The following is an 18,027-nucleotide window of genomic DNA, read 5'->3' on the forward strand; positions in this document are numbered from 1 at the left end:
TGGAGCTGGCAGGCCACCGCGCTGACGCAGCACGGGCTTTGATCTCACCCTCGCCAGTCAGTGTCCTCTGCAATTAGCCTTTTCCCAAAGAACCCAATGGCTTTAAGAGCTGTGGACGCTCCACGGTCCTGAACCCAGAGCTGGAGGCCATAGGTCCCCTCTCGTCCTCCTGGTGCTGCCCCACGGGCCCCTGCCCCGTTCCCCCAACCCCACACCCTTACCTTCTGTCTACCCAAGAGCTGGGCTCCTGCCCATTTCACAGACAAGTCACCAAGGCCCAGGGAAGCAAATGCTGTGTTGTGAATCATGCAGCGAGTCATACACAGCGGGCTCCATAACCTCCCAGCCCGCACGCTCCCTGATGGAGGGGGCGGGGCTGGACGCACAGGTCAGGCTGGCAGGTGGCCGTGTGTGAACACGGCTGGTGTTGCGCTCAGGACAGCCGTTCCTTCCCCGCAGTCCTCAGGGCCAGGGGTGACCAGCCCCAACAAAGTTGCCAGCTCTAGATGTCACCCGATTCACCTAAAGCCCTGGTACCGTGTGCTTTAGGGCGCAAGTGAGGCTTGCCAAGCGCCTCAGACACACCTTGGAAATCTCACTCCAGCTTTGGGACACAAACGCATTTTTCCCATATAATTTAGGCTCTGAGGCACGAAGGTCTTCCAGCACACAGAACGCAAAAGCGTCCCCGGGGTGCCGAAGCCAGCGCCCTCCTCCCAAGACAGCCGTCCTGTGCTCTGCTGTTACAGGACAGGCTCCCCCGTGGATGGAAACTGCTCTGTCCCTGGGGCTCCTGCACAGGGCACCGCACAACAGAGCGGGTGTGCGAACACCCAGGCAGGGAAGCGACAAACGTGTGGCTTTAACATGGCATCAGTCTGCCAGGGTTTCGGGTTTGGGTGTTGTTGCTTTTTAAGTCTGCTGTTTTGTAGAAGTTCATATTTTCACAGAGGGAGTCAGATGAAACTGAACACGTAAGCTCTTGTGACGCTTCCGTGGTGCGGTTTTATGGGAAACTTTTTGGTAGAGTGTAACAGATACAGAGAAGGGCACGAATCTTCAGTGAGCGGCTGGACGAAACTCCACAGATGGTCCACTCTGACCAGCACCCAGACCAAGAAACGAATCCCACCATTTTTAGAGGCCAAGGCAGGTGGATTGCTTGAGCCCAGGAGTTCAAGACCAGCCTGGGCAACATGGCAAAACCCCGTCTCTACAAAAAATTTAAAAAAATTAACCGGGTGTGGTGGCACATGCCTGTGGTCCCAGCTACTGGGAGGCTGAGGCAGGAGGACCACTTGAGCCCAGGAGAGTTGAAGGCTGAAGTGAGCTGAGATCATGCTACTGAGGTCCAGCCTGGGAGAGCGCAAGACCCTGAGGAAGGAAGGAAGGGAGGGAGGGAGGGAGGGAGGGAAGGGGGAGAGGGAGGAAGGGAGGATAAGGAGAGAGGAAGAAGGAGAGAGAGAAAGAAAGAAAAAAAAACAGCCCCTGGGCCTCCTTTGCCTCCTGCTCCCGCTCCCCCGCCCCCCAGGTCCGCCTGCCGCTGAGCTGCACGCACGTGAGCCTTGCACACGTGCTGACCCACTGCGCTGCTTCCACCCAGCATATAAGCGTAAGCTCGCTCAGGCGCAGGGGGCTGTCTCCGCGCACCTCATCCCATGCTGCTCCCCGGGCACACACACGGCAGCGTGTCCACCCAGAGTCCACCTCCTCAGGGCACACGGGCCTGATGAACACGGCTCCCATGACGCCCTCAGGCCTGGCTGTGGGTTCACGTCCCAGAGGAGAGCTCCTGGGTCACAGGCCACGGGTTTGCTCCACTTTAGAAGTTATGGTCCAAGAGTTCTCCAAAATGAAGAGGTCAATTCACAGCTGCCACAAGGAACGAGCCCCCCATCACGCCACATCCCACCTCCTCAACAGCTCGGGTCCCATCTGCCTCGTTGGTTTTAGCCAATCCACTAACTGCACAGTGATACAACATTTCTGGTTTTAAAATTTCATTTCTCTGATGACCAGCTAGGCTGCGTGCCTTTTCAGGTGTTTATTAGATATTGGACACCTTTTGAGAGGGGCTGGTGCAAGTCACGAGCAAATGTTTTGCTATGTATTTCGTTATTAATGTCACCAGCCTGGGCGGGGGGCTCGTTTGTTGAGTTTTGGAATCTTTCCTGCCTCCCAAAAGTGCTACGTGGCATGCAATAACTGACGGTCACCCGGTTTTGTTAGTGTCGTTACTCGTGCTGAAAGCTTGGTTGTAAATCTGATTCGGGTTGTTCTGAAGCTTACTAGAACCCAAAGACACCATATTTCCAACCTGCCCTTCTTCCTATTCTTTTTCCCAGACCTCAGTTGTTACAGAACCGTGATGTCCCTGTCCCCAGAAAGGGGACAACAGAAATCAAGCCAATGTCCATCCTCATCTTCTTTAAACGCCCTCTTACTGGGAGAGGTCTGCTGATGCCTGGCACACCTTGGCCAGTTTCTCCCCTAAAAGCAAAACCTCCCCCGGGCACCACACACTGCAGTTCACAGATCCGAAGTCCCCGGCCCCCCAGCCCTTGCTAGAGGCCTTCCCCCAGCCCGTGGTCACTGCAGAAGCCCAGGCCCCCCTCTCAGCCCAGAGTACAGCCCAACAATGGCCGAGGGAAATGAGGAAGACTGGGGATGGGAAGCTCAGCCAGGGGATACAAGGTAAGTCAACTTTCTTTGTTGCAGAATGGCAATTTGCAACAATTTAACAGTTTAAGCCACAGGCAAAGTAAATCAACAATGACCAAAAGCAGCAAGTAAACATTTGTGAATTCAGAATGTTAGAGAGGCAAGCTCCGAGCTCCGAGTGCCACTCAGCTGGGAGCCACCTCTGTGTCTTTATGTCGTCATTAGTATCATTGTCATATCCGCTCAAATACATAAGTAGTCTTAATAAAAACTCCGGTGCGGTGGCTCACACCTGTAATCCCAGCACTTTTGGGGGCCAAGGGGGGCAGATCACGAGGTCAAGAGATCGAGACCATCCCAACCAGCATGATGAAATCCCATCTCTACCAAAAATATAAAAATTAGCTGGGCATGCCTATAGTCCCAGCTACTCAGGAGGCTGAGGCAGGAGAATCACTTGAACCCAGGAGGCAGAGGTTGCAGTAAGCTGAGATCGTGCCACTGCGCTCCAACCTGGGCGACAGAGCGACATGCCGTCTCAAACAAACAAAAAAACAAAAAGAGACACTAAACACAGTCACTTTAATTTGAAAACTAAGGAAGTATTCAGCACCCGGCTCACATGGTCAGGGTCAGCCGTGACTGCACCTTCAAAAGCCCGAGCTTGGCGTTGGTCACTTCAGCCCTGCTCACGTTTGTGTTTATCAAATGGTAGTTTTCGACACGCCCTGTGTGTGATGAGGACACCGGAGGCTTAGCCTGCTTCCGAAGAGCGGAGCCTGTGAGTTTCACCTGGGAGCCTTGGAACATCAGGGATGGGATTTGCTCTCCACCGACAGCATCTGGAGGAGAGACACCTCCCAGGTCCAAGGCAACCATAGCAGGAGAAGGACTCAGGGTCCAGGCCCACCTGAAAGGGACCTGCAGCCTGATCAGCCACAGCAGCAGACCTGGCAACAGGCATGGGATCCATGGGAGCAGTGGGCAGGAACCCTACAAGGACCGGCCACAGGAGCACAGGAGGGGCTGGCCCTGGGCCCACCGCCTGGTGACTGAATAGCTGGGCCACTCTGTGTGTCGGCCAAACCCAGGGCTTCTGGAGGAAAGTGGCCTCCACGAGCAGGGCATCAACCCCCTTTTCCACAGTGGAAAAGGAGTCGGGACAGGGCACTGCCCCCCAGGAGCAGGGAGGAGCTGCCCCATCCCTGGGTCCACCCAGTGGCTGGACAGCCTCAGCCAGCTGAGCTCCCCACGGGGACCGTGCAGCTGACCCCAGGCCCCATGTCTGCCCATCCTAGACAGACAACTCCCGGCCAGTCTCCAGGAGATGGGTGGCCTTCCTGGACTGCTAACAGAGCCAGGGCAGCCCGAGGTGACCCCCATGCCCTCTGTGCCCTGGTAGGCACCTCAGTCCAGCGGCATTTGTAGCTCAGTCCCTCTAAGCTCAGCTCATTCCTCACAGGAAGAGAAGAAAGTTACCTGAACTTTATTGTCTGGGTTTTGGACAAATGAGAAGAGATCATAATAAATATTCTGTTGGCCATAGCAAAGGTTAAAATATATTCCCCTTTAAGAAAAAGCAATCAACAAGGCATCAAGGGCCAACACTGACCCCAACGCTGGAAAGACACACACACACACACACACACACACACACACACACACACACGGTGCTGTGTCAGGCAGCCTTGCTGCCACTCACCAAGGCACAAGGTCAGCAGAGCCAGCGGGAGCAGCTGTCCTCAGGGCTTCCAGTTGGACCAGCCTGAAAGTGAAAGGCACACATATCAACGTGCTTGCGCAGGACTGGAAAGGCACGTGTGACCAAAGATGTGCAGCCACTTTCCAACCCGAAAGGCTGCACGTCAGGGAAACTGACCAGCACGCATTAGCATCTTTTCCTGAACAACCAAACACTCCGCAACTTACACATCAGGGTCAAGGCTATTCAGGGCGTTGCTGGTGCACTGCTTCCCACTGCCTGGCCAGGAGGCCTGACAGATGGCTCATAAATGAACAGTCCCCGAGCCGCCAGAGGCCACACCCCGGGAAGGACACGGGAAAGCCACCCAGCCCCCTGCAGGCTCTCGGAACAGTGGGGCCAGCTCAGGCCCTCCGGATGCCACAATGCCTGCAAAAACTAAACCAGCCTCCTGTGTGCTCCCCTCCTCCCCAAAGCCCCGCCAGCCTCCTGTGTGCTCCCCTCCTCCCCAAAGCCCCGCCAGCCTCCTGTGTCCTCCCCCTCCTCCCAAAGCCCCGCCAGCCTCCTGTGTCCTCCCCCTCCTCCCAAAGCCCTGCCAGGCACAGCCCTGGGCTCCTCCAAAGTCCAGCCCAGCACCCCGCCAGCACACCATTAGCCTGCCTGCCCCACAACCAGGAAAAAGCTCATCTTTGCTCCTTTGTGTTAAATTGTGGTGAAGTGCACGTAACATAAAATCTACCATGTTTAGGAGTGTGGTTCGGGGGCATTACGCACATTCCCACTGCTGTGCAGCTAGCAGCCCTGTCCATTTCCAGAACTTCATCTTCCCAAGCAGAGACACTGTCCCCATTAAACACTGACTCCCCGCCCCCCACGGCCCCGGCACCCACCATCCTACTTTCTGTCTCTGTGAGCTCACCACTCTAGGGACCTCATTTGGTGGAATCATACACTATTTGCCCTTATGTGAGTGGCTTATTTCACTCAGCATCATGTCCTCGAGCTCATCCACATGGTAGCAGGTGCCATCATGTCATTCACATTTAAGGCTGGATAATATTCCACCATAGACACTGGGCTAATGTTTCTGTTGCCCAGCCACAAAACCGTGTTTTGTTTTGTTTTCAGACAGGATTTCACTCTGTCACCCAGGCTGGAGTCACAGTGACATGATCATGGCTCACTGCAGCCTCAGTCTTCTGGGCTCAAGTGATTCTCCCACCTCAGCTTCCCAAGTAGCTGGAACTACAGGTGTGTGCCACCATGCCCAGATAATTTTTAAAATTTTTTTTTGTAGAGACAGCATTTTGCTATGTTGCCTAGGCTGGTCTTGAGGATCCACCTGCCTCAGCCTCCCAAAGTGCTGGAACTACGGGTATGAGCCACCATCCCCCGTCCAAATGCCAACATGATGTCTGGAGGCAGGGCCATTGGAAGGGATTAGGCCAAGAGGGAGGAGCCTCGAAAATGGGATTGGTGCCATTATGCGAAAAGACACAGCCAGCTGCTTCCCCTCTCTCTGCCATAGGAGACAACCAGAAGGAGGCCCTCACTAGGCCCCAAACCTACAAGCAGCTTGACCTCAGACTTCCAGCCTCCAGAATCGTCAGGAATAAATGTCTGCCACTTAAGCCAGACAGTCAGCATCAATCTTTTTTTATAGCAGCCCAAACTGACAAGGATGATGTCTGTATCACCTGTTTTTCTTCTATTAATCTTATAGTTCTAGCTTTCACATTCAGGTCTGTGATCCATTTGGAGTGAATGTTTAAATACAGCATAAAGCAGGGTAAAGGGTCATTGTTTTTGCAGATATGTGTCCAGCGTTGCTTTCCGGATCTTAAAGGGATTCCTGCATTGTCTTCAGATTGTAGTACCGTTCTGATCAGAAGCAGGTTCTAATTTTTGTCTCTGCTCCTGTGTACGTGATGGCATTTGCTTCTGTCTACTTTTAGGATTCTCAGCAACTGGATGATGGTGCGTGCTCGGGTGAATTCCTTCGTGTTTCTTCTGTTTGAGATTTGCTGAGCTTCTTCAGAATGAGTTTGCATCAGATCTGGAAAAATTCTAGCCATTACTGTCTTCAGGTATTCTCCACCACATGAACCTCTTTTCTGGAAATCAGTTTCATATGTCACTCCGCTTGACATGGCCCCAGTGATGCTCTGTCCATTTTTTTTTTTTTTTTGTCTTTCTTTGTGTTTCATTTGACGAAGCACTGTGTGTCCAAGTCTACCGATCTTTCCTTCTGCAATGTCTAATCTACCATTAACCCCACTCAGTCTATTTTTCATTTCTAGAAGACTTACTTGGGTCTGTTTTTTTTTTTCTTTTTGAGACAGTCTCACACTGTCACCCAGGCTGGAATACGGTGGTATGATCACAGCTCACTGCAGCCTCGACCTTCCTGGGCTCAAGCCATCCTCCTACCTCAACCTCTTAAGTAGCTGAGACCACAGGTGTGCACCAACACACCCAGTTGATTTTTTTATTTTTCTGTACAGATGGTGTGTCCAGGGTGGTCTTGAACTCCTGAGCTCAAACAATCCTTCCATCTCAGCCTCACAACCTGCTGGGATTATAGGCATGAGCCATGATGTGCAGCTTTGGGTCTTTCATTGTAGTTTCCATTTCGCCTTTATTTTTACCATATTTTCCCCGACACTGAACCCATGGACCATTGATCGATGTCATGTTAGCGCCCTTGCCTGCTGGCTCTATCATCTGGGTATAGACCCATCTGAATCCGTTCCTTTTCTTCCCTTATTTTTTTTAACAGAGTTTTACTCTGTAGCCTAGGCTAGAGTGCAGTGGTATAATCATAGTTCACTGCAGCCTTGGACTCCCAGGCTCAAGGGATCCTCCTGCCTCTGCCTTTGAAAAGCTGGAACTACAGGTGCACACCACTATGCCCAGGTAATCATTTTTAAAAACAAACAACAAAAAAAACCCACATCTCTTTTTAGAGACAGGGTCTCGCTATGTGACCCAGGCTGGTCTTGAACTCCTGGGCTCAAGCGATCTTCCCGCCTCAGACTCCCAAAGTGCTGCATTGCAGGTGGGAGCTGCCGTGTCTAGCCTGGATGTTTCTAACCACTGATTGTTCTCCTCTTTTGGGTTTTCTGTATGGCAGCCACTGTTGCTTGGCTGCTGGGCACCGTGACCTTGGCACCGGACGCTGGGTTTGCTGCTGTCCTACACTGCTGGGCTTTGTTCTGGGAGCAGTCAACCTAGAATCAGTTGGATTCTTTCGGGTCTCACTCGTAAGTTCTGTTTGGTGAGGCCTGAGCAGACCTCTGTAGGACAACCGTGAGTGGTGAGTCCCTCCCTCTGGCCACTGAGCACACAGATTGACTCCACCCTGTGAACTCGGGGACTGTGCCACCCCTGCTCTCCCACGCCCCCTTCCCTCACCCTGGCAGCATTCGCACACCCACCTGTGGTCAGCACTCAAAGACTGGAGGGCCCCTCCCCAGCTCTCCAGAGCAATTTCTTTATGGAACTCCCTCTTCTCCCAGATTTTTCTCTGCACATTCCATCCTTCCTGGGGCCCCTTCACTCCACACTCTGTCTCCAGCAGGTCCTGGTTCCCCTCCCTGCCCTGCGGCCGGAGACCAGGTGACGAGCTGGGCTGCCAGGCTGCCGAGGGCTCACTCCCATCATGCCCCCTCCGGTCACCATCCACACTGCCTGCCCTCGGTGTCTGAGCCTGTGGCTTCACACACTTCTGCTTGGCCTTCTGGTTAACTCAGGTAGGCTGTGAAATTTGGTCTGTATCTTCCATCATGGCTAGAATTGGAAGCTGGAATCTTGCACCTTAAATTCAAGTTCTCGCTTGTCCAGAATGGGCTTCCCCAGTGGACCCAGCGGGAGTTTCCTCTCCAAGACACACTGGCCTACGTCTAAAGTGGAACCTCAGCTGCAGAGGGGCCTGACTGGCAGAGCCAGTTCGACAGCCACCTCTTGAGAAGGACAAAAGCTTTGCCTTTTTCTTTCTACTTCCAGATCATTTACTTTCAATGAAGGGATCTCACTCAAAGTACATTATCGATGTCAGAGTGCAATCGCAGGACAATTTGCCTGCCCACGTTAAACTAGAAGGCAAGCCTGCAGCAAGTCAGCAAAAGGAGAAGGCAGTGCTGGAAAGGCAGCCCGTGTGCCGATAACACCTGCAACACCCCTCCCCTCAGTTCATCACCTCTTCCCAGTGTCCTCAGTAAGGTCAAGAGGACCCCAGCACTGGGTTGCAAATCTCCACCGCTCCCACTCACAGCTTCTCCCAAGCTCCTCTCAATGCCCAACAGAACCCGGGGCCTAGGCAGCCGCTGGGCACATGAGGTGATGCCTGGGAAGCCTCCCGGGGGAACAGTGATTCCTAGCAGCGGGAGCAGATGGGAAGGGGTGCTCTGAACAGGGCGGGAAGGCAAGAGCCAGAACCATAGCACTGCTGCTGCCCACTGCGGCCAGCCCACAGAGGCGCGGGCGGCAGGGTGCCCTCCTCCGTCTGCCAGCCCTTCCCAAGGCATTCGATAAGTGCGAGGACGTCCCAGAAGGGGGTTCCGTCACAAGCCACTCAGACTTCTAAGAGACCTTTAAAGGCCCTGGATGCAGGGCCCTGGCCAGATCTGTGATTTACAAACATCTTCTCCCATCCTGTGGTCTCCTTTCACTTTCTTGATGGTGTCATTTGAAGCACAAAAGTTTTTCATTTTGATCTTAGAAGCAACCTGAGAAAAAAGGGAGATGACCTTCAAAGCAGAGACAGCCTGACAAGGGTTTCTTCACACGCAAAGACGCTGACGCCGAGCGACAGCTGACAGTCGAACGCAGAGAGAAGCCGCTCCCACCGAGGGCTCTGCAGCCAGCACCCACACCCCCCAGGGAGCAGAGAAAACGGGCACTTCTGGACAAACAAAGAAGGGGCGGGCTCGCCACAGCACACTCTGACTAAAGGAATTGCTCATGTACGTGCACTTCCAGGAGAAAGGGTGATTCCGGATGGGAAGCCTGAGACGCAACACACAAAGGCAAAGAGAGCGGCAAGTGTGTGCAAATCTAACACAAAACATCATCATCCAGGCTGGGCACAGCGGCTCACACCTGTAATCCAAGCACTTTGGGAGGCCAAGGCAGGAGGATCAGTTGAGTTCAGGAGTTTGAGACCAGCATAGACAACATGACAAAGCCCTGTCTCTCCAAAAAAAAAAAAAAAAAAAAAAAAAAAAAAGTAATAATCCAGCATATGATATTCAAAAGTTCAAAAGTAAAAAAGAATTTAAATACACAGGCCGGGTGAGGTGGCTCACGCCTGTAATCCCAACACTTTGGAAGGCCGAGGCAGGCTGATCACCTGAGGTCAGGAGTTCAAGACCAGCCTGGCCAACATGGTAAAACCCTGTCTCTACTAAAAATACAAAAATTAGCCAGGCATGATGGTGGGTGCCTGTAATCTCAGCTACTCGGAGGCTGAGGCAGGAGAATTGCTTGAACCGGGGAGGCAGGGGTTGCAGTGAGCCGAGATCACACCACTGCACTCCAGCCTGGGCGACAAAACAAGACTCCATCTTGGGAATAAAAAAAGGAATGTAAATACACAGCCTATTAGTTGTAAGGAGCATTAACAAAGGCAAGGAGGCCCGCAGGTCCTTGGACATTCCCAAGTGTGAAAGGTACGGGTTAACTGTAGCTTTGTTTAATGAGAATGTGGTGCTGTGGTGAAACCAACCAAAGAACAGAGAGTCCATAACATCCAAACAGTGCAGGGCAGAAAATGGAGGCATCATAGCTGACTCAAAAAAGAGCAAGCAAGGAGAAGGGAAGGAAGAAGCCAGCACAGACCAAGAAATCGGCAAAATGGGAGACTGTAAACTGAAATGCAAATGCCTGCAGCTACACTTAAAGGAAACCAAATAAATAATCCAGTTAAATTTTTTTAGTTGTCAGACTTAAAAAAAAAAAAAAAGGACTATCAAACTTCAATTTAAAAAACACCTCCAATCATACACTGTCTACAAGAGACACATTTAAGATTTAAAGATACAGAAAAGTTAAAAACAAAAGAATAAAAGAGACACACAAAGCACACAGTAAGCAAAAGGCAGCTGGTGCCATGATATGAATTTCAGACAAAGTCTGAAAGGCAGCATCAGAAAGGTAAGATCATTTCATAGCCACAGTCACGTCATTCATAAGGAAGATATAAAATGTTAAGCCTGCACCACGTAATAACAGAGCGCTCAAGTACATAAAGCAAAACTTGACACAATGGCAAGAATAAACAGGCAAACCCACAATGCAAAAGCACCTCCAGACAAGACATAAACAAACGGGTGTGACTGTGAGCCAATAAAACTTTATCTATCAAAGCAGGTAGCTAGCCAGACTTAGCCTATGGGCTGTAATTTGCTGACCCTTGGTATGGAACAAGGGTCCATACCAATATAAGCTTGTATATGTACACAAGCTTCTATTAACAAACTTGATTCAATGAATCTACACATGATGCTGTCCCTAACACGGCAGAATAGAATCTTTTCAAAGACACACAAAATATTTTAAAATTTGGCAATGTGCTGGACCATAACGCAAGGCCTAACAAGTTTCAGAAGACACAGATCAGGCAGAACAGACTCCTTCACCCCAAGACACTTAAACTAGGGGAAAAAATAACAAAAAGTTATCTGCAAAAACCCTCATATGTTCAGAAATTCAAAACAGTTATCTATCGTGGCTGGGCGTGGTGGCTCACGCCTGTAATCCCAACACTTTGGGAGGCCAAGACAGGCAGATCACTTGAGCTCAGGAGTCTGAGACCAGCCTGACCAGCATGGTGAAACCCCATCTCTACTAAAAATACGAACATTAGGCCAGGCACGATGGCTCATGCCTGTCATCCCACCACTTTGGGGGGCCAAGGCAAGTGGATCACCTAAGGTCAGGAGTTCGAGACCAGCCTGGCCAACATGGTGAAACCCTGTCTTTACTGAAAATACAAAAAATTAGCCAGGCAGGGTGGTGGGTATCCATAATCCCTGCTACTTGGGCAGCTGAGGCAGGAGAACCACTCAAACCCAGGGGGTGGAGGTTGCAGTGAGCCTAGATTATGCCATTGCACTCCAGCCTGAGCAACAGAGAGAGACTCCATCTCAAAAAAAAAAAAAAAAAAATTAGCCAGTGTGGTGGTGGGCACCCGTAATTCCAGCTACTTGGGATGGTGAGGCAAGAGAATCACCTGAACCTAGGAGGCAGAGGTTGCAGTGAGCCAAGATTGCATCACCTCATTCCAGCCTGGGTGACAGACTCCGTCTCAAAAAAAAGTGATCAACTGTCAAAAAATTCAAAATAGGAATTCAAAAATATGTTGAATGAAACAGTAAAATAAAAATTCATATCACAGCATATAAGCAGCAGAAACCGTCCCTAAGGTGAACGGCCACCTTAGACTGCATTAGAACATATTAAAATGCTAAAACAGGCCGGGCGCGGTAGCTCACACCTGTAATCCTAGCACCTCGGGAGGCCGAGGCGGGTGGATTGCCTGAGCTAAGGAGTTGGAGACCAGCCTGGGCAACATGGCGAAACCCTGTCTCTACTAAAAAAATGCAAAAAATTAGCTGGGTGTGGTGGCATGCACCTGTAATCCCAGCTATATCGGCAGCTGAGGCAGGAGAATCGCTTGAACCCAGGAGCTGGAGGTTGCAGTCAGCCAAGATCGTGCCACTACACTCCAGACTGGGAGACAAAGCAGGGTTCCCTCTCACAAATAAATAAATAAATAATAAAATAAAATGCTGAAAACAAATGTATCTCACAAATACATCTCAAAAAGTAGCAAAGGAAATTTAGAAGAAAGAACAAAACAATCAAAAACTCAGAATAGAAAACATGCAAAAAGCCACAAAGTTGGTTCTTTGAAAGGATCAATAAAATCAAAAGAGTTTTATCAAGAGGGTTCATGATAAAAAGAGAGGAGGCGTGAATCAGGTCAGGAGACAAAGGGGGACAGAGTCCAGTACTGCAGGGCTTTTAAAATCAGAGGCTACGGACGCCTCTTTACAGCAATGAACTTAAATGGACAAATTCCCAAGAATAAATCGGGGGCGGAGAGGAAGAGGGGTTGATTAGGGGGTACAGATACCCACCTGAGAGAAGAAAGAAGACCTGCAAATGAGACCCGGTGTTTACAGCTGGGCACGGTGACGATAGTTTACAAGAATCTATTATCTATTTCAAAATAGATGGCAGAAAAGAATGTGAAGCTTTTAGCTTAAAGACAAAGCAAATCCTTAAGGTGAGGGATATGGCAATTTACACCAATTTGACCTTTACAAATTACGTAAATATATTAAATTATCACACATATCCCTTCAAAATGGCTGAGTCATATAGTGCGTGAACTTATCTCTACAAAGGTGTTACAAAAAAAAAAAATTAGAAAACCCAAAGAATACCATAATCATTACAAAACTGAAGCAGAAGTGAAACATCCACCACCAAAAAAACCATCATTCTAAGTTCAGAATGGTTTCACCAGTGAGATCCAACATTCATGGTGTAACGATTCCAATCGTTCATAAACTCTTTTAGAGAAGTGAAAGAAAGAAAGAAAAAGAAAGAAAGACAGACAGACAGACAGGGCGGGGCGGGGCGGGCATACCTGGGCACACCTGGCCCCTGTCCAGTGCATTTTGAAACTAGTATAATCTTTTTGCCAAAACCTGACAGGAACAGGATGCAAAGGGTTAATTACGGAACAGTCTCACTCACGAGCACCAAGGCCAGAAGCCAGAAGGAAGTTTGTTCAATGCACTTCCAGATACTGAGTTTTTGCAGCATGAAGGTTCGCGGCAGCCCTGAATCCAGCAAGCCTATCGGCCGCGTCTTTCCAACAGCAGGTGCTCACTTCCGCCTGTGTCACATGTTGCTAATTTTTACAGTCGTTTAAACGTTTTCGTGATGATTATACCTGTCATGGTGATATGTGATCAGGGATCTTCGATACTCCTATTGTAACTGTCTTCAGTGCTATGAACTGTGCGCACATCGGAGGTGGAGTCGAATGGATAAACGCTGTTTCTGTTCTGAACTGCTCTCCCAAGTGGCCATTCCCATCTCTCTCCCTCTGCTCCAGCCTCCCTAGTCCCTGTTATGCTGCAGTGCTGAAATGAGGCCACTTAATAACCCTCCGATGGCCTGTAAGTGTTCAAGTAACAGGAAGAGTCGCACGGCTCTCACTTTACATCAAAAGCTGGAAGTGACTAAGCCGGGTGGGGAAGGTGTCTGGAAAGCTGAGATAGGCCCAGAGCTGGGCCTCTGGTGCCAAGCAGGTGGCCAAGCCATGAATGCAAAGAAAAAGTTCCTGGAGGAAATTAAAAGCGCTACTCAAGTAAACACACGAATGATGAGAAAATGAAACAGCCTTAAAAGTTTGAGTGGTCTGGAAATAACACCAAACCAGCCCTGACATTCCCTTAAACCAAAGCCTAGTACGCCCAGCAAGGCCCTAACTCTCGTCAATGCCGCAAAGGTTGAGAGAGGCGAGGAAGCTGCAGGAAAAAACTTAGCAGAGGTTGGCTCATGAGGTTTAAGAAAAGAAGCCATCTTCATCACATAAAAGGGCAGGGTGAAGCAGCAGGTCATCTGAAGATGCAGCTAAAATCACTAAGGAAGGGGCTACACTCAACGGACTTTCTTTTCCTTTTGAGACAGGGTCTCAACTCTGTTCGCTAGGCTGGAGTGCAGTGGCATGATCTGAGCTCACTGCCACCTCTGCCTCCCAGGCTCAAGCAATCCTCCTAAGTCAGCCTCCCAGGTGGCTGACATGACAGCACACCACGCCTGGCTAATTCGGGGGCGTGGGGTTGTACAGATGGTTTGGCCGCGTTGCTCAGGTTGGTCCTCACTTGAACTTCTGGACTCAAGCAATACGCTTGCTTCAAGCCACCCGAAGTGATGGGATTACAGGCGGAGCCACCAGGACTTTTATGTAGACGAAACAGCCTGATATTGGAAAAAGATGCCGCCTAGGACTTCCACAGCTAGAGAAAAGTCAATGTCTGGCTTCAAAGCTTCAAGGGACAGGCTGACTTCCTCGTTAGGGGCCAATGCAGCTGATGATTTTAAGTTGAAGCCCATGCTCACTTCCCATTCTGAAAATCCCAGGGTTCTTAAGAATGATGCTACCCATGCTCTCGACATGCAACAATGAAGCCAGGATGAGAACACATTTGTTTTACAGCATGGTTTATTGAATATTTTAAGCTCACTGTTGAGACCTACTGCTCTGGAAAAAAAAAAAAAAAGGAATGATTCTTTTCAAAAAATTACTGATCACTGCCAGTGCACCTGGTCACCCGAGAGCCCTGGGGGAGATGTACAGGGAAAGGAATGCTGCTTTCGTGCCTGGTAACGCAACCTCCACTCTGCAGCCCACGGATCAAGGAGTCATTTCTTTTTTTTTTTTTTTTTTTTTTGAGACAAGGTTTCGCTCTTATCGCCCAGGCTGGAGTGCAACAGCATGATCTCGGCTCACCGAAACCTCTGCCTCCTGGGTTCAAGCAATTGTCCTGACTCGGTCTCCCAAGTAGCTGGGATTACAGATGTGTGCCACCACACCTGGCTCATTTTTGTATTTTTAGTAGAGACGGGATTTCATCATATTAGCCAGGCTGGTCTCGAACTCCTGACCTCAGGTGATTCACCTGCCTTGGCCTCCCAAAGTGCTGGAATTATAGGCATGAGCCACCATGCCCGGCTGTGGAGTAATTTCTGCTGCCAAGTCGTATTATTTAAGAAATACATTTTGTAGGAATATAGCTGCCTTGAACAGTGATTTCTCTGACAGATCTGGGCAACATAAATTAAAAACCTTCTCAAAGGAGTCACCATTCTAGATGCCATTAGGAAGATGCATGATTCACGGAGGGGGTCAAAATATCAACATTAATGGGAGTTTAGAAGAAGCTGATTCCAAGCCACATGAATGCCTTTGAGGAGTTCAAGACTTCAGTGGAAGAAGTCACTGCAGATGTGGTGGACACAGCAAGAGAACTGGGATTATGAGTGGAGCCTGAAGATGTGACCAAGTTATTGCTACCCGATCAAACTTGAGTCGTGAGGAGTTGCTTCTTGGGGATGAGCAGAGCAAATGGTTTCTTGAGATAGAATCTATTCCTAGTGGAGATGCTGTGAACATTGTGGAAAGAACAAAGATCTAGAATCTTCCATCATCGGGGTTGATAAAACAGCTGCAGCGTTTGAGAGGAGGGACTCAATTTGGAAAGAAGTTCTGCTGTGGGTAAAACGCCACCAAACAGCAGCACATGCCACAGAGAAAACGTGTGGAAAACCGTCCATCCCCATGGGAAGCTGCATTGCAGCTTGCATTCTTCTGCTCTCGCACTGCTACTGATAAATACCTGGGTCCGCCGGGCACCGTGGCTCAAGCCTGCAATCCCAGTACTTTGGGAGGCCGAGGCAGGCAGATCACCCAGGTTAGGAGTTTGAGACTGACCTGGCCAACATGGCAAAACCCTGACTCTACTAAATAATACAAAAATTAGCCAGGCATGATAGTGAGCACCTGTAATCCCAACTACTGGGGAGGTTGAGGCAGGAGAATCACTTGAACCTGGGAGGCAGAGGTTGCAGTGAGCCAAGATTGTGCCACTGCACTCCAGCCTGGGCAACAGAGTGGGACTCAGTCTCAAAAAAAAAAAAAAAAAAAAAGGAAAAAGAAAAAAAAAATATCTGGCTGGGCACGATGTGGGAAAAAATCCTGGGCTGGGCACAGTGACTCACACCTGTAATCCCAGCAGTTTAGGAGGTTGTGGTGGGGGGACAGCTTGAGCCTAGGAGTTTAAGGTCAGCTTCGGCAGGGTGGTTGAAACCCCAACACTACAAAAAAATACTTGGCCAGCGTGGTGCCCCGTACCTGTGGTCTCAGCTACTTGGGAGGCTGAGGTGGGAGGACCACTTGAGCCCACGAGGTCAAGGCTACAGTGAGCAGAGATCACACCACTGCACTCAGACTGGACAATAGAGCAAGACTCTGCCTTTAAAAAAAAAAAAAACAAACAAAGACTTGAGACTGGGTAATTTATAAAGAAAAGAGGCTTCATTGGCTCCCGATTCTACATGCTGTTTCAGAAGCACGGTGGCATCTGCTGGGCTTCTGGGAGGCCTCAGGAAGTCTACATCAGAATGGAAGGCAGAGCAGGAGGCAGGTACTTCTCACAGGCCGGGGCAGAAGGAAGACAGGGCGGGTTGGGGCTGCATCCTTTAAACAAGTAGAGCTCATGGTAGCTCTGTCACAGGAGCCCTAGGACAGTGGCGTTAAACTATGAGAACCCACCTGCATGATCCTATCAGCTCCCACCCGGCCCCACCTCCAACACCAGGGACCTCAATTCAACTCAGATGCCAACAGGGACACAGACCCAAAATGTCCTATTTAGGAAATTGCAACAGCCTCCTCATTCTCAGCAGCCACCACCCTGAGTGGTCAGTAGCCGTCCCCATCGAGGCAGGCCATCTACCAGCAAAAAGCTGAAGACTCGATGAAGGCCCAGATGAGCGTGGGCATTTTCTAGCAATCAAGTATTTTTAATGAAGGCATGCACATTTTCTGAGACATAATGCTACTGCACACTTAACAGACTACATACAGCGTAGCACCAATGTAACTTCTGATGAGATCGGACCTGTCCAGAGTGGTTCGGCCGTAGATGCATAAACGTAACTTCTGTAGGCACTGGGAAGCCGAAACACGCGTGTGCCTCACTTTAGTGTGATACTTATTTTACTGCCAAGGTCTGCAATGGAACCCACAATATCACCGAGGTGTGCCTGTATTAGTTATCTAACCTAGTAATTTATGAAAAGATCATGGCTAAATTGGGTTTATTCCAGGAATGCAGGGACATTTTAACATTATATTAACAAATCAAAAGGGGAAAGCCACATGATCAAAGTAATTGGTAAAATCCAATCTTGACTGTGATTAAAAACACAAATCAGAACATCCTGGCAGGGCTGGGCCGGTCTTCCCAGCACTTTGGGAGGCCACGGCAGCAGGCGGATCCAAGGTCAGGAGTTCAAAACCAGCCTGGCCAAAATAGTGAAACCCCTCTCCACTAAAAATATAAAAAATTAGCTGGGCACGGTGGCGAGTGCCTGTAATCCCAGCTACTTGGGAGGCTGAGGCAAGAGAATCGCTTGAACCAGGAGGCAGAGGTTGCAGTGAGCCAAAATTATACCACTGCCCTCCAGCCTGAGGAACAAGAACAAAACTCCGCCTCAAAAATAAAATAAAATAAAACCAGGATGTTTTCTCCAGCTTTTTAAATGAAAAGTCTATATAGAGAAGTTGAAATAATAATACAAGAAAAACCTGTATATGGGCTGGGCATGGTGGCTCACACCTGTCACCCCAGCACTTTGGGAGGCTAAGGAAGGAGTTCACTTGAGCTCAGGAGTTCAAGGCCAGCCTGGCCAACATGGTGAAAATTTGTCTCTAAAAATACAAAAGTCAGCTCAGCGAGGTGGTGCGCACCTACAGTCCCAGCTACTTGGGAGGCTGAGGCAGGATAATCACTTGAGCCTAGGAGGTGGAGGTTGCCATGAGCTGAGCCACTGCACTCCAGCTAAATAAAAAAATAAACTCT

At 49.7% G+C, this 18,027-nt stretch overlaps 1 protein-coding gene across 1 annotated transcript in view; it reads right to left on the reverse strand.

Moving 5' to 3' along the window:
• The window catches only part of AGPAT3 (1-acylglycerol-3-phosphate O-acyltransferase 3), a 109,805-nt gene that overhangs the window by 73,726 nt on the left and 18,052 nt on the right, over positions 1–18,027 (reverse strand). Inside the window, exon 2 of the mRNA XM_039480492.2 lies at positions 4,364–4,426. The gene's annotated coding sequence lies outside the window, so the exon portion shown is untranslated. The remainder of the gene's footprint in view (positions 1–4,363; positions 4,427–18,027) is intronic.

Source organism: Saimiri boliviensis, chromosome 18, assembly GCF_048565385.1.
Source record: "Saimiri boliviensis isolate mSaiBol1 chromosome 18, mSaiBol1.pri, whole genome shotgun sequence".
Lineage (NCBI taxonomy): Eukaryota > Metazoa > Chordata > Mammalia > Primates > Cebidae > Saimiri > Saimiri boliviensis.